Below are 17746 nucleotides of genomic sequence, written 5' to 3' on the forward strand. Positions count from 1 at the left end.
GAGAAGTAGAAAGTACAGGTATTTGAGTTCAACATGTAAGAAGTAGAAAGTACAGGTATTTGAGTTCAACATGTAAGAAGTAGAAAGTACAGGTATTTGAGTTCAACATGTAAGAAGTAGAAAGTACAGGTATTTGTGTTCAACATGTAAGAAGTAGAAAGTACAGGTATTTGAGTTCAACATGTAAGAAGTAGAAAGTACAGGTATTTGTGTTCAACATGTAAGAAGTAGAAAGTACAGGTATTTGAGTTCAACATGTAAGAAGTAGAAAGTACAGGTATTTGTGTTCAACATGTGAGAAGTAGAAAGTACAGGTATTTGTGTTCAACATGTAAGAAGTAGAAAGTACAGGTATTTGAGTTCAACATGTAAGAAGTAGAAAGTACAGGTATTTGTGTTCAACATGTGAGAAGTAGAAAGTACAGGTATTTGAGTTCAAAATGTAAGAAGTCAAAGTAAAGTACAGTAACAAAGTATTTGTACTCCACTTCTTCCCATCTCTGATCTACACAAATGCCTCAAAAATCCAGTGCCGGTGGTTAACGCAGGCAAAAACTACTCTGTCATTCTCCGTGGGGGTAATCAGAAGAAGTTATGGAGTCTGGGATGAGACCCCACGCTCTGAAAAATGCTTTTAGGGAGAAACCCCGGTGATGAATGCATGCTGCTGCGTTGTGTTTGTGTGAGATCTGAGAATTGATGGAAGGAGATGTTGACTAAACAACCTCAGGGAAGACTGAAGACTACTGAACAATTTATGAGCTGTCATGAAGTGTTTTGTTTTTTTTGCAGGAGGAAAATAACAGTGATTACCAACGCCTGTCATGCAGTGAGACCTTTGGGCAGTGGGGGGTAAAGTTAGTGCATCACAGCATCACGTAGGTAAAGCTAACCTTACATTGATTCCCACCTGAGGGCGAGGTGAAGCACTGTGGATTTATCTGTTGTTACGTTCAGACTTTAAATAGATTCCTTCATCCACAGATGCATCAGAGCATCCCTTTAAGTATATTTTTCTCTGTGTATGTTTTGAAGCAAACATTCCTTAATGCAGCTTCAGTCCACATTCAAATTACTTCATATTCAAAGCAACCACATGAGAGAGGATTTTCAAAGCTGCTCTAATCTCGCTAAAAACGCCCTTGCTGCCGTGCTTTAAGATACATATTTTCCTTCTAGGAAAATGTGTTTTGCTGCTCGTATCAAGAACCTACGCTCATTAGATTAGGATTTTCTGTTTGTGTAACTCTACAAGTTTTTAATTACGTTAATTAGTTGTTTCAAATGTTTTACAACAGAGAAACTAAATCCTTGATCATTTGTCAACCTATTTCTTCCAAATGTGGTGTTTTCATGAGCATGAAGTTGAAGTAAGGGAACCACACGCTTTAACAAAAGATCTGTTGTGTTTTATTAAGATCAATATTGGTCTTCTAGGAAAATGTGTTTTTGCTGCTCACATCTAGAACCTATGGTCGTTACGTTAGGATTTTCTGTTTTATAAAGTTCTCCATCAGTTCTAGTTTTCTGCACACACTCTGCTTTTCTCTCCCTCCCAGACAGAAGGAAGTTGCAGAGTGATATGTGGGCCGACAGGAAGCCGTCTCCACGCTGCCAGCCTGAAGGATGAATGTCACCGAGGCGCTAATGCCAGTCGAGAGATGCCTCCATAGATTCAACCCCCGAGACATCTGGATCCCCAGGTGCCGCTCTGCAGATCCAGGACCAGCTGCAGGAAGCCAGAAGCCCTCCAAATGCCAACTGGAAACACAGCAGCCAAAACCACACTGCGGCTTATCGGCTCCACCACAACCCTTTATGGGCCTATTCACCTCAATCAAAGCTGTTATTTAGGTAACGAGCCAAAATGGCGGATGTTGCTGTGCTCCAATTACCCACTATGTCTCCTCCGTGTCTCCCTGCCAGATTTCCCACAAACCCTGCTTCTCCTCGGCCAGCTGCTCTGGCGCTGATCCGTGTCCTCACTATCCGAGCGGAGGGAGACCTTTCCGAACAGAAGGCCTCTGTCAGCGCTGGATCCGCTCCCTGAGGCCATCGATGACTGTCAGGTCTGTTCTGCAGCTCTTATCTACGAGGGAAGGTGTGCAAAGTCAGAGCCAAAACGTGGAGGTTTTTAACGACGTTAATTAGTTAGTTGTTTCAAGTGTTTTACAACAGAGAAAAATTCGAATTTATTCTAAATTCTTGATCATTTGTCAACCTATTTCTTCCAACCTGGCATCCACAAACTCAGATCCGTTTATTGTCCTCCTCAGTCTCAGTGTTGTTGGGAATCATCTGTTTATAATGTTAGACGTGTGAGATGTCTGCTTTCCATCAGCCCTCCTTATGTACCTGTACCTTTAAAAGTTATACACTATGAAGGTGTCTTTAGAGTGCAAAGTCAGAGCCAAAACTGGTGTGTTTTTAATTACGTTAATTAGTTAGTTAGTTGTTTCAAGTGTTTTACATCAGAGAAACATTATAATTTATTCTAAAGTCTTAATCATTTGTCAACCTATATATCTTCCAAATGTGGCATTTCCATGAGCTTAAAGTTGAAATAATGAAACAAAGAAGAAGCTTTAACCAAAGATCTGTTGTGTTTTATTTCTCTGTGCCTTTAATCGAAATGTGTATATGTTTCCCGGGTTCAGATTTTACTTTAATTTCTCCACTCAAAATATGTTTTCTACGATTTATCTCTGAAACTGAAATGTGGCAGGAAGTAACATTGTGAAAATACCACCGAGAAAGTACATACAAATCGTACCTTTTTACTACTTTTGCTAAGCATGCGTAGATAGCACTATATCATATTTAAATGTTGAATGTCCTATGTATACTGAGCATATATGTTTTTTACCTTTTGTAGGTATAATCTTTGATCAAGTGCTCCTACAATGGAGCATCTTGATATGACTAACTGAAGGTATTGGATGATTTAATTAAATGATAAACTTATGTATTTACATATCTTACACCTGATATATCTGATATTCTGTATCCTTTGAGTGAAATGGAAAACCAATGTATGCAGCTCTAAATGGTCTTTAGAGACATCGTTATCTTACGCGACTGACTCAAAAAACGGATTTATGAGCATTTAACTTTAAGCTTTTCATCTCTGTTAACGTTAGTCTCTTTCTGCAGAAGCTGCTTTCACTTTTGTATGTTCTGCTTCTCTTTCATTTAATCTGTTTTGTGTGCAGATAGAAAAAGCAAAGACATGTTTTATCTTGTTCACAAGAAAACTGAGAAAAATAGATATTACAACATAAGTCGCTTTCACACCGGAGTACTTTTCCCAGTATAGTTCCGATATAGTTCAGAAATGTCGCGTTCACACCAAAAAAATCCGGAACTAGAATTTAGTTCATGAGAACATTTTCACCCTCTTTTCAGTCCCTAGAGAGCAGGGCTGCATTCCAATAGTCCATTTATCTTAGGAACCTTCCTAACGGAGTGAAATGACCCGGAAGTCCCTCAGTGGCAGCCATGATAAGAGCCGTTCCAATTCTCTACATGAAAGGAAAGGAGGTTTCAAACTTCCTTTATAACCTCCTTTAGCTTAGGAACCACTGGACCTCCCTAACCGAAAGGAGAGGAGAAAATGCTGCCCCACAATGCATTGCAGCCGCAGCATTTACCGTCACTCAACAGTCGGCCGTTCACGGAAACAACCGATTATGACGGAGAAATGATATCATGAAAGTTACGGTGCTTATTAAGCATTTTAAAACGTATGTGGTAAGTTGCCAAAGTGCTTTGTTTTGAACGTTCATCAGTATTATAATCAAAAAGAGAAATATGAACGTTAGTTTTTACTGAAATTATCAAATAAAGTCAACATCTCACAGTCAACTTTTAAAAGATGTTTGAATGGTGATATACACAGAGATAGATGTTAAGGACTAACGTTTATAATAAATACATCTGTATTGATTTAAGATCTTTTCATCAATCATACGTATTGGGATCATTTGTATTAATGTGGACCGGAGAGAGAGGGTGACGAGCAGAAGTTTCACTTTCCTTTTTTACTTCAATTCCAACTTTGGTCATGAAGAATATGTTTCTCTGTTGTCCCCGTTCATAAAGCATAAAGCAACAGCGTCAGAGCACAGAGTCTCTAGATGAGTTTACAGTAGTCCCTCGTTCTTATTGAACATCCATGTTGTAGTCCGCTGTATAGAAAACTGTAGTTTCCATAGTTTCCCCACAGCAGCAGACGCACATTCAGGACGTCCGCTGGCGCATCATAAACACATCGGATAGTGAAAGTGCATTGGGATTCTATAAGCACCGCAGTCTCCACTATCCCTTAACCCTGTGACGTTTCACTCAGAGGTCAAGGGATAGGAGATAGGGTTAGAATTTAGGAGCTGATTTTTGGATTATCGGAACGCAACCCGGGTACTTTCATGGGAGAAAATGGTTCCCATTTCTAATTGGCTGGGCGGATTGCAAACCACGCCCCGTAAACCTCCCAAAAAGTTTTGTGAAGTCGCCATTTTATTTTCCTCGCATTAGCATTTATTAGCATTAGCATTAGCCCAGCGCACAAACGGAGAGAACACAAAATAAAACATGGGAGCGGTGGAGATGAGGAGGTGTCGCCGTTCTGGTGATTTACTCGGAAGACTTCCGGCCGGGGACTTCGGGTGGCATAGTAGAAACAAATGATATGATGTTTTGTAAAAGAGAAAACCATTGACGTGAATCCTACGTTCATAAGGACAAGGTTATCATTTTCTGACTTATGTAAAGTAATATAATTCAGACTTTAAACTCCCATTGGTCTCTCCAAATAAGCAAGAAGAGTCAACCATTGATATATTTTAAAATCGTCATTATAACCACACGATTATAGATCATAACAAATCACAGGATACATATGCAGAATAGCCTGAGGCAAAATGTATTTATTCCCTGAAAATAAAACAATATTTGAAAGAGTAAAACAGAGAAGGGAGTCGAAGGAATGGATTTCTTTCAATCAAACTTCAAATAAACTAAAATATTGACAGTGTGGAACAGGGACGCAGGAAGGGGGGGTGCTGAGGGGGCTGTTGGCGGAGAGTTGTAACTGCAATTCCAAAAAGTTCACTAAACAAATCAATACAAAAGTTTTATTTTGAGTTACTATTTTTGAGTTAGCATTTTAGTGTAAGCAGTCTATAAATAATATAGATAATGCGGTGTGCTTCTTTTGTTGCTCTGCTATAGAAAATAAGCTTGTCAGTGCAGACAAGTACAGGGATGGGAGTTTTGTGAAAGGAGGATTTAAGAACTGGCGAAAAGCAGGGGAAACATTTAGGGAGCATGAGAAGTCCCATCAACACACAGGCCGTCAACAAACTTGCAGCATTAAAACGAACACTGATGAATGCACTGCTCTCAAAAGCTGTTGCTAAAGACCAAATGACTGCATTTAATATGACGTTATTATACAGGACCAAAGCCCCGAATGTTTTTTCTGTAGCCCCGGACAATTCTTCCTCAATATAATACATTAACCGTGCTTTACCTGAACCTCATCATGAGAGGACGGCAGAATTGTAATTTCCCGTGTTCAGTGAATGCAACAGAGGCAGCAAGACACCAGACCAACCAGAGAGTTGAATGGAAATAAACATCTGTCTTATTGGCTGGCAGGTACCTATCCTGTGACAATGGTTAAACTGTCAGTCGGACTCTGAGTTTTTAAAGATGGACATAAGAAAAAAAAATCTTAAAAAAGACGACGATTCTCAAGTGGTGGCTCACACAACAACCCCAGAGCCACTACTTGCGCCAGGTAAACAAGGTATGTAAATGTCTGTAAACTTCCAAGCATGGGCGTCGCAGCCATTATATGAGGGTGGGACAAGTCCCCCCCACTTTTTCAAATGATTAGTTTAGACCCCCCCACTTTTACTATGAGGAAAGTCCGTGAATCGGTCTCTCCACTCGCCGCACTTTGTAGAGCGCTGTGTCAGTACTTCACTATCAAATCCATGCCACTTGCTTATTGAGAGAATGCCCAAATCAATGAAACTCCGTACCATGTTTTCACTGTTACTTTGTACCAAGGCAGATTCTCACATAGCGCGCGCATGTTCAAGGAGTGTTGTCGTAGTTGGACAACTCAGATCTGTTGTATGAAGCGATGCCGGTAGTGGAGGTAAGGCACACACACCAAGTGTTCAGGAAATGGTTAATACAGCGAAAATCAAAGCTGACGATCTCTTGGTTTGATATGTTTTCTCCTCCAGACAACATGGACATAAGAACATTTTTTTCAAAGAAGAGGAAAGTAAGTCATCAGCTGTTCAGTTAACAGTGATGGCGGCCGCGGCGTCTCATTTCTGGAGAGGAGTTTCGTCTTTATGTCATGATAGAGAGATACGAATACTGAATAGTTTAGATGAGAAAAGGCATCGAAATGCCAGGTCACTAGTATTTATCATGTAAACAGGGAACATGAATAACCCGATCTCTCTGTGCTCATGTAAACACCATGATGTCCATGTAGAGACGCAGTCAGTGTGTTTTACTGGAGCCTTAGTTCGATAAGAGATTATTTTCTGAGTTCTTTAACTTCGGTACTCTCTCTCAAAATGATAATATGCATTATGTTTTAATTATACTTCTTATCATTCAGAAGCTTTTTGTATGTGTTTATGTTTTACTGAGTGCTTATAGGCAATTTCCATCCCAGTATGCAGTTAACTATTTATTTTCTGTGCACATTACATAGATAGCTAATATTCTACCTACTGCTTGGGACTTTGAGTCTTCAAAATGTCCAATGTCACAGACTGGGACTTACTTTAGAGTCAGTTGTATTTACATTCAGTATGACTTGTTATGATTCAATGTGAAAGAGTATAGGCTACTGCTCAATAAATAATTATCACTTCACCACCTCTCTTGACTTAGGCGCTTGAGAGTGAGTCAGAGGCAGAACACAGGGACAATGGAGAGAGGTCCGTTGCTGAGGTGAGTGATGAAAGGGAAATTACAGTTTAGAGTTAATTGTGATGTGGACTCTCATCCCAGAATGTTAAGGAAATCAGTGGGGATATTGAACAGGAAACATTTCAGGCAAGGGGCATCATATGACCAATATAGACAGAAGAGCAACATTTATTTGAACATTTAAGTCAATGATGCCATTCCTAGGTGAACTTAACATCTGTATGGTCAGATCAGTCTCAATATTAATAAATGCTCACAGAAGGATTCACAAATGTATTTTGCGATTTATATATAAATGACTCTCCACAACAATATCTCTCAATGCACTCACAAATATTTATCGTTGTATATAAATGTACAAAAAATGGGCATTTAAACTGCTTTTTATTAATTCAAAGACGGCTCTGAATTAATAATCAAATATGTTTCCTTTCTTTACTACTGGATGAAATTACAAAATGTACCCATAATTTTCCTCATGCTAGTATAGCCACATAAAAGTATCAAACCACCTGTTAAAATGCACCAGAATACAGGAAATCTATTTTTGGGGGGGGGGGGGGGAGGAGCACCGCCCGTTATAAATGTCCCCCCCACATTCAGGATGCTTCCTACGCCCATGCTTCCAAGTTATGCGAACATCTAAGCAAAGCATAAATTACAACTACGTTGACGTTACTTTGAATCGCGGGGGTAAGCTAAACCGTTAGCAAATAGCTAGCCAGAGATATTAAATAAACATTTTGTTATACAATCTAAATGTAATGTTTTTTAGCGTTACCTGGTGATTTCAAAGAAAGCTCTCTGGAAAATGTTGACTTACTGTTCAACATGAAGCTAGAAGAGCCTTACAGTACACAGTTGATCCGGAGTCCTGTCAGTTAAAGTGTTTCATACTTAGCTAAGCATCAACCTAGCACTGAAATGTTATGTGACAGTATTTCTGAGAAAAAGTCAGCTGAAATGTTGGCATGCCACTGCTTTACGTGTCAACAGCATGTTTGAACGTATTTGCAGCAGTAAATGTGGCTGTCTGGCCACTGACGTTGCCATAACAACACCTGCATTTAAATGTGCAACCTCTTTTGTGACAGATTTTTGCATGAAATTATAATTCTTCTGAATGATATTCCTAATGACAGCTAGTTTCTATGTGAACATTATGAGATGGACAGCCAGAGAGAATAAATGAAAAAAAGTTATGAAATACTATATGACCAAACAAGAATAGAGTTTAAAAGGGCAGTGATTTGTAAAATATAAGAAAAAGAAAATCTGCTTACAGTTCTGTTTCATATGGGTGGTGAGAGATGTATCCATAGATCTCTTAATGTTGCTCTCAAAGTGCACCAGATTGATGCTTTTAACTTCAATATTTCAAAAAGAAAAATCTTCCCCCCACCCCCTCCCACCGCACACACACCGCACCCCCAACTCTGACTGACTTCTGGCGTCCCTGGTGTGGAAACCTTCACGTCCGAATTATTCAGCGCAGATATCACTGCTGCGTCCACACACTCACATCCATTTATTGTCATCCTCAGAAGAAGAAAAGCAATTATTCTGTGCCGTTGTGAATCATCTGTTTATAATGTTAGAGATGTGAGATATACCCGCTTTCTATCAGCCTTTCTTTTGTACCTTCACTTTAAAAGTTATACACTAGAAGCATATGAGAGGCTTAAAATATAATACACCTTGTTGAATGTATGTATTTGTTTATTTATTTGTTTATTCCACACATGGCAGTTATGTACACTTTACAAAACATGTACACTTATACTGTTTTGTGAAATAACCATAAAAAAGTCAAATAAAACCCATATTCTTTCAGTCGCTTACAAATACTGAAACATAAAACCCGAACACAAAAGTCAACTTCATACTTTCTAATTACACTTTCTTTATAAATGTTCTTAATATAGTAGTTTGACTTATTAGTTGCTACTTTAATAAAAGTTAGATGATATTTTGTTGGAAAAAAAGACCGTTTTCCCATCTTCCTCCCGACAAGAAAGCTATAAGCGTTTTTCTCAAAATGTAAAACTATTCCTTTGCATGACATGAGGAAACTTATCTTTCCAGTAGTGGAGGAAACAGTTTGAGAAATCCATAAGTTGACAGTAAAGTCTTTAAAGTCTGTGTCAGGGGAAATGTACTGCCGCCCTGCTCTTGTCCAAACAAAGCTTATTGTCCACTCACAGCACTCGGCTGTAACTAAATCCTGCTTATTGCCAGTGGTGAAAAATAGCTGATTTCATGCTCTTTGCTTATTTGAGCCTGCAAATGTGATGTCATGGAGTCACTTAACCCGAAACAACTCCTCCCAACAACAAACACAGACACAGTTAGAGACTATAAATAATACATAGAGGAGAATTTAGCAGCTAGAGTGACAGATAAGGAGTTGGTGGGGCCAAATAAAGAGCTAAAAGGGGCGGAATAAAGGAATAACATTTGTTGAAACAGTAACACAAGTTTACAGGACATTTCAATATTGAACTGTTAGCTAAAAAGTTTCAATTAAAAAAGTTATGATACGTCAATGTTGTTTTAACTTGTCTGCACCGCCCTCTAGTGGCCCAAAAGTGCAAACAAAGAATCTATTGTTTTTGTGTATTTACAGTCAAGTAGGTGTAACATTTTCCACCAGACATATTAGACAGATATGTTCATGACTTCATTTTGGCACAAACACATCTTTCCTGTCGACTCGATTTCTACCCTTATTTAATATTAAATAAGTAAAAAGGCCCTGCTGTACACTTGGGCTTTGTTCTGTCTATTTGGAGGTTGGATTTAATTTGTCTACAGGCATTATATATCTTTTGGAAGATTTATTTTCCACATTCGATCGCTAGGACCAAGGTTAACAAAGTATTTTCACATGAGAGAGGACCTTGTTGGTTTAAAAGCACACTTAAGGTCATTAATACCTTAATACTGTTAATATGCAATATCCTTCAATTTCCCACAAGTTATTTGTAGAAACAACTCATAGTATATGAACAGACCAGCGTATGTGTAACATCTAAAGAAAAAAGTATATTTTGGTCAAAATAATGAGATTTTACACCAACAATCAAAAGTTACACAGTAGCGCTCTGGATTGATTATATTCTGAAACTGTAAGAAAAGTGATATTTGGCCAGTTTTACCATTTTATTTCAGGAAAACTGTCCGAGTATACAGAACTCACTACCTGCATACAAATAGGAGTAAAGAAAGTTGACTTTTCAATACAATCAGAAGAGTGGGATCTACTTTTGTTTCTTTTCGGTCAAAATAATGACTTTTGAAACACCTGTGTGTAAAAGAGGAGACACAACATATGATGTAAGAGACGCTATTTTCACCTGATATCCATATTTCATTTTCTTTACATCACGGTGATCCTTAAACCTGGTATAAAGCACCATCCTAGTATTCATTTTAAAAACCAGACAGTGTTTTTGAGATCCATGCAGTATCACAAAACATAATATCGTGATATTAAGGTCTATACATTTTTATTACACATTTATAAAATGGAACTTTAGTGCGGAAAGGCGGAGAGAGAGAAACCTTGACTGTACATGAAAGAAGAAACAGGAATTATTTAAGAGACGCTGGATTAATGCTAGATGTATATATTTTATATCCGTTAATTAAAACCAATTCAGTGTTTTTTGAGAATCGATATACAGTAACTTAATACCTAATATATGTTTGCTGCCGTTAGATGGTACGCATTTGTGGAGAAGCAACATTTTCTGTCTGCTTCACACAGAACAAAGACAGCAGTACTCATAGTATTTACTCTGCAGACTGTGTGTGTGTGTGTGTGGTGTGTGTGTTGTGTGTGTGTGTGTGTGTGTGTGGTGTGTGTGTGTGTGTGTGTGTTGTGTGTGTGTGCTGTGTGTGTGTGTGTGTGTGTGTGTGTGTGTGTGTGTGTGTGTGTGTGTGGGTGTGTGTGTGTGTGTGTGGTGTGTGTGTGTGTGTGTGTGTGTGTGTGTGTGTGTGTGTGTGTGTGTGTGTGTGTGTGTGTGTGTGTGTGGTGTGTGTGTGTGTGTGTCCTAATACCAGAAAAAACTCACCAAGGCACAGCTATTCTGTCTTTAACCCCTGCTGTTTCTTTTTGCTGTAGCCGGTCAAACACTTAGTGACTGAATGCCGTGTTAAATTCATATTTCACAACTTCTTAAATGTGAATGATAGTGTTAATGTGACTGTTTCAAACATGGTAAAAGCCACATTTGCATAATTAGCTCTAATTAGTATTTTCACATGTTCAGGCACCACACATTAAGATCATTCATTGTGTCAGGTGACATTTACTGAATGCTAACTAATTTGTGCTTTGTTTTCTAGGTGACAGGATTCACTGTTTAGCGCTCACACGTGGGAAATCAATCAAGAAGGCTTAAACCACCCGTAGAAGTGTGTTTGGATATGTTTTGACCTCAGTCTCTTCGCTGATTATGGGAGCATGAAGCAGCATCTCTGATATCTCATTAGAGAGGGAGCAGAGGTCAGGGTGAAAAGCTGAGGGATGACAGATGAAGCGCCACAGGGAGGGAGGAGATGGAAAAGGAAAGTTAGATGCGGAGAGAAGTCGACAGAGAGGAGATGAATGCAGGTGTAAAGGAAACAATACAGGATCATCTTTCATTTATACAACTTTTTTTAGTTTTACCGCCTGTATTCAGAATTGAAAGCAGAGCACCCTCCAAGATATGGTGTGTCTGCTTGATTAATGAGAGCAATCCACATAGGCAGTGAAACACTTAAGGGATTCATCCTCATAAGAAAATTGATTACCTTTAACTCGAAAACAATGGAGAATGAGGAAGTGTAATGAGCGGGCACCTGTTTTATTTCACGATCATTACAGGGGCAATCACCGTGTTATGTAAAACTCTTGTATTAATGGATGTTGTACAGAAATAAGAGTAAAGCGTCACTATCAAAGAAACACTCATTTGCTCTTTTGAAGACTGATTACTGGCATTGTAGAACAAATGAAAAACTAGACTCCTTTTTGGGATTAAAATGAGCCCTTCTTGCTCACAATTATCCCTTTTTTTTTTTTAAACTTACATGACCTTGCGATCTAAATGAAAAGAACATACGGTAATGTCAAGTCAGTCACACAAGCTGTTCAGGGGATTCATCCGTGTTCATTTGTGCCCTAATCCCAAAACAGACAGAAGCAAATCCTTCCTCTTTACCAGTGGCAATTAGAATCAGGTTTTACTGTTTAGGATTAAACCAACTGTTCCTTTCAGCAGCCCATTATGTTCACCCTCTCAGCTAATGAGCCCTGTGATGAGCTATTGATCTACAGCAGGGTGTCTCAGGTAGTGAGGGAGAAAACTAAACCTGGGGTTCTCAAAGTTTCAAAGACTGACCGCCGATTTAGAGAGTCAGCAAATGATTCATGGCTAACCAGGACGTGCATAGAAAGTTCAGAAGCTAACTTTAGCTAACGGCAGTGTGTGTGATTCCTGCATCACTGTGCCATAAAACCAATATCTGTAATACAATGCCATGAGATGTATCGACATAATATACTTTGACTTTTATGACACTGAATTTCAACATATATTACACATATGTTTTACATACACTAGGACTAATACAATGTTTCACAAACAATACCATGACTTTTGTCATTATTTCAAATATTTGCAACATACCAGGCGTATTTTTTGACATACTACTAAGGCATAGTGTACAAATACTTTGGTACCACTTTCCAATAAGACTACCCTTATTTATAAAGGATTCATAAAGGCTTTATAATTAGGTTGTAAACACTTTATTAATCATTAAGAAGCATTTATAAACCAGTTCTAACATAGTTTTCATACATCAACACAGGCTCACTATTTGGCAAGATGACTAAGCCTTATATTGGCTACTCAGCGAGAATCAACTCAGTGAGCAACAGATACCAAGGATGCTGGCTGATGAAGAGAAGACGTAAGTAAGCTATAGCCGATATAAGGACTTAGCAGTACAGATAAATGTGGGCTCACTATTAATAATGACAACCGGTCACAGGTGCCCTGTTTATCTCATGTCTTAATAAATGAATTACAAACTATTCGTAAACCCTTTATAAGGGTACTCTAATGGCGCATTTCCACTGCAGGGCCTCGCACGGCTTAGTACGGTATAGTTAGGCCAGGCTCACTTTATGCTGTATTTCCATTACAGTTTAGGAACTGGGGCAGTAACTATAGCAACGCAGTGTAGGCGGAGCTGTGACGTCATCTTCAATGCGAACCACAAAACCAACATCAGCCGTTAGCTGTTAGCCCTCAGAGCTCACAGCTCCTCATATCTGTTAAGAAACTAGACAAAAGTTAAACAAGTACAAACCACAGACTGTCTGTGTCATGGAGAATACAGTCGCTGGTTTATTTATGTCTGTATAGTCCGTTGTTGTGAGTGTGGACGGTCGGAGCATATACAACATTAGCTTAGCCGATCTCCATTCAGGAAACACGCATTTTAAAGGTGTTTCGCCTGCCGTCTGTCTGCAGACTTGTCAAAGCATTAATTCATGGTTTTTACTAACCGATATCAGTATGTTGTTACTTCGGCATCATTTTGAAACGTGTATTACAATTAAATCACGGTCAAATATGTTCATCTTGTTGTAGTTGTAGCCACTCACGTCACTAGTTTAGCATATTCAGCCCGGTTGTTGGCCCGGAGAGAACCACGATTTTGGAGAACCAGAAAAACTGAAAAAGTAGCCCTGAGCCGGAACTAGCCCTAGTGGAAACGCAACAAAAAACGGGCCGGGTTTGGCACGGCACGCTTACCGACTGCATTTCCTAACATTCGGTCTATATGCTGTAAAATGTATTATCTCTTCGATTTACACACGGCATCTATTGCACGTCTGTCCGTCCTGGGAGAGGGATCGCTCCTCTGTTGCTCTCCCTGAGGTTTCTCCCATTTTTTCCCTTTAAACTGTGGGTTTTCTCCGGAAGTTTTGAGGGGTCTAAGGACAGAAGGTCTAAGGACAGAGGGTGTCGTTTTTCTCATACTGATATTCTAAACAATCTGTGCTGTTGTATTTGCTGTAAAGTGTCTCTAATGTAGGCTATTTTTATTATATGAGTACAGCACTTTGGCTTGACCAAAAATCGTTTATAAATGTGCTATATAAATAGCACATTTATAGGGGGACTTTACTGGCATTGATCCGGACCAGTGACCTTGTATACAATTCACAAGTGGACCTTTAATAAAAAAGTTTGAGTACCACTGTGCTACACTATGACTTTTCGGTTATTTTTAACGACAAATATATTTTTTATATAAGGGGGGACCTTTATTCAAAGAAATATATTTTATAGGTAGGTGCTAGGGCTGAACGATATATCGTGTCATGGCGATAACCGCGATATGCGCGATATTCACATCGCAGGGACGTGCGATTTTATAAATTTTTTATAATAATCTTTTTTTTCTTTTTTTTAGGACGTGCGATATTAAGTAGGTGAATTAACTCAAACACGTCATGTTACAATTATTTTGCTGCTTGCTACAAAAGGAAAACTTGCGCGGCTCTCATGTCAGGGGTACTTGAGTGAGTGACATGCAGGCTCTGCATTCACAGCAAACCACCAATCACAATCATTCTTGATCAGATCACAGCAGGCCCCGCCCCGCTAGTTTGCAGACCATCAAAACACTGGTAAAAAATGAGCGAGGCACAGGAGGACAATACCGGCGAGAATGAAGATTTACTTCCAAAAAGAAAAGCAACATCTGCCATCTGGAACTATTTTGGATCCAAAAAGGTTCTTCTCTTCTTCATTCACAGATGAACCCCCTTATTTGAGGGTAAGCAACATGCATTATTATGACATGTTAGATCATGACTTAAGGTATGATGAGTCAACCAGTTAAGATCCAGACGTCCGTGACTAAAATCCTTCATCCGGTTAAATATAGTTAAAAAAAACGCAATATATATCGCAGGGGAAAAAAATATCGCAATGTCATTTTTTTTCAATATCGTGCATCCCTAGTAGGTGCACACACATGCACACATAATACTGTACACACACAGTTATACACACTTTACAGAATACACATGCATCTGGAGAGGACAAGAGCGAAGAGGCTGCCAGGGAGCAGTTGCCTTGCTCAAGGGCACCTGGCAGGAACTCCTGCTACCAGTCGATCGGGACTCCAACCTCCGGTCCCTACAGACTGAGACTGAGACTATGTTTTTTCATATTATTATAAGGCATAGTATAGTATGTTAAGACACAATAATGTACGTCGAAAAAAGTGAAAAAAAACGACATACTTTACTATCTTTGGTTTGGCTTCAGACAGTAAACAAAGTGATGTATCCTCTATGGTTAAACATTTGAGACCATATGCTTTACACGAGAAAGGGACTTGATAAACAACCTATTTTAGCTAACTTATCCAACATGAGTTTGACTTGAGTGTCTACCGTTGACTTGCATGAATCTACAAAAAACCTGGACAAAGCAGCAATTTGCTAACAATACTCCAACATCTGATGGAAGCATTTTGGCTCACATGCGGGGATATTCTAGTGTTTCTATAACTTTACTTTCAAACCCACAAAATAACATATTTGGCTCATAAGATTCCCCTTTGCAAGCTTGTTAGCAAAGAACAATTCACCACCGATCTGGCCATGTGAAACCAAAGGTCACAGTGTTAATAGCTCACCTTTCTAAATGAATGTTAATCAATCATTAACCCTTCTAATTTAAACGCTAGTTTGTCAACATGCCCTTTCCTTAATGCAAACAAATGGGGATTAATTTCACCTCTGACCACCTTGATGATGAAAAAAGGGATGAAATATCAGAACGAAATTGCTATGCTGCAAAACCCTTCCTCAGCGAGGTGATATCGGCTATTAGTGATGAGGTTTTTAATTTCCTGAAGAGTTTCAGATACATCGAGGGCAAGAGTGAGTGATGAGGGTAATTAGCATGGAGTTGTCCTTTGCTCCTCAACCTTCTCTGGACCTACAGTATAAGGACTTCATCCTTTTCTGTCTGAATAAAAGATACATCTATCAGGAGGATGTGATTATTAATAAGGCTTCAATCTTGTATGAACTGTCATCCTGGAGAAGATGTTTTTTATGATATACAGCGATGTTTACACGACTTTCATCTACATCGAGAGGAAAATATAATACGCTTTTTTGCATAATATCCAGCCTGTAATTATCCTGAATCTCATTGATTTATTTCACATCCAGCACAGCCAGACTCCCACACACAGAGACCCCAGGCCCGATTGGATTGTAGTGGTTCAAACACGGCTCTTTTATATTTCCAACAGTTCTCCGTGTTCATTGTGTGCTTCGGTTGCTCGTGGGCAAGATTTGCAAGGCAGTAGAATTTGATCCCGCAGAACAAATTGAGATGTTCTGTACTTGCAGCGCTCAGCACAGAAACTGTGTAGTGCTGACTGAGCCCTCACCTCAACACCAACACAACGGACCCTTATTCCCACAGAGCTGACGCGCTCTGGGCTTTAAAGGGTAGGGAAATGTCACGGGAGGAAAGTCTGTGTGTATACATTTATATTAGAGGTTGTTTTTTACCTTAAGCAGAATGATGTTTTCTTCCTGAAACAAAAGATAAGATTAAAGTTAGGATTACATTTGACAACATTTAACTAAACGGACTGACGTACTATTTATCTGAAATACTTCACTATGACACTTTGAAAACAATGACTTCCGACCTAATATACTATGATTTTTACTTGCATTTTCAACAAACTTTACTGTGATACTTTACTTTTTTATGATTATTTTTGACTCTGTCTTCATCGGATATACCTTTCTATGACATTGTTGAAACATGAATGGCATACAAAACTGTGCTTTTGACACTTAAATGTCACAAGTGAGCAATGCGCTGATGTGCTTTTGGCTTTAAAGTGTGCAGAAAATGTCATAAATGGGAATAAAAGTCTGTGTGAGTATACATTTTGGAGATGGGTTAATATACGCTGCCAAAAAAATGAAGAGGTCCAATTCATTGCTGAGACAAAGGATTAAGAGAGTGGGCTGAGAAGAAGCTCTCGCAGTTTTTCTCTCAGACGGTGGACAGAGTGATTCTGGGTTTTAGCCACATAAACACCTCAGAGCCAAACAGGGGCCTCTGAGTTCATAGGATTGATGTAGCAAAGCCGAGGTCCCACACACAAACACACACACACACTCCCTTTCTCTCTCTCCCTCACCTTTCCTCATGATTGGATTGACTGGCTTTGTTTTGGACCCGGCAGCTCAGGGCTAGAGAACCACTATGAAGGGGAATTGCCTTTAGTCGTGATGAGGCTGCTGTTTGAAGCCTCTGGGTATTCATGCGGTATCCTTCTATCAGGACGACTCTACTCTCCCCTTTATTTAGACTGCGCATCCCGCTTTAAATCCACTATGGAAACATCAGTCAGAGCCATGGAGCTGAAATTGCGGCGATCATTTCGTTGGGAATTCAAAATCAAAGATGATCCTCTGCATCTGATGCCGAGGTGACATTGGGTTGTCCTGCAGGTTCTTGGGCATCATAATGAGGAATGGACACACTTCCAACAGTACGTCAGTGGATTTATGCTCACAGTTGCCTTGAAGACAGCGTCACCATTTGTCAATTTGTCTTCATTTCGCCTCATCCTGTGGCCTGAGATGCACACAAGGGAAGTCTGTTTGTTTCTGTCACACAAATAGAAAGGAAGAAAAGCAGAGGAGAAAAAGTGAAGAGGATGGCAG

The sequence above is a fragment of the Gymnodraco acuticeps genome, unplaced genomic scaffold, assembly GCF_902827175.1.
Source record: "Gymnodraco acuticeps unplaced genomic scaffold, fGymAcu1.1, whole genome shotgun sequence".
Classification (NCBI taxonomy): Eukaryota; Metazoa; Chordata; class Actinopteri; order Perciformes; family Bathydraconidae; genus Gymnodraco; species Gymnodraco acuticeps.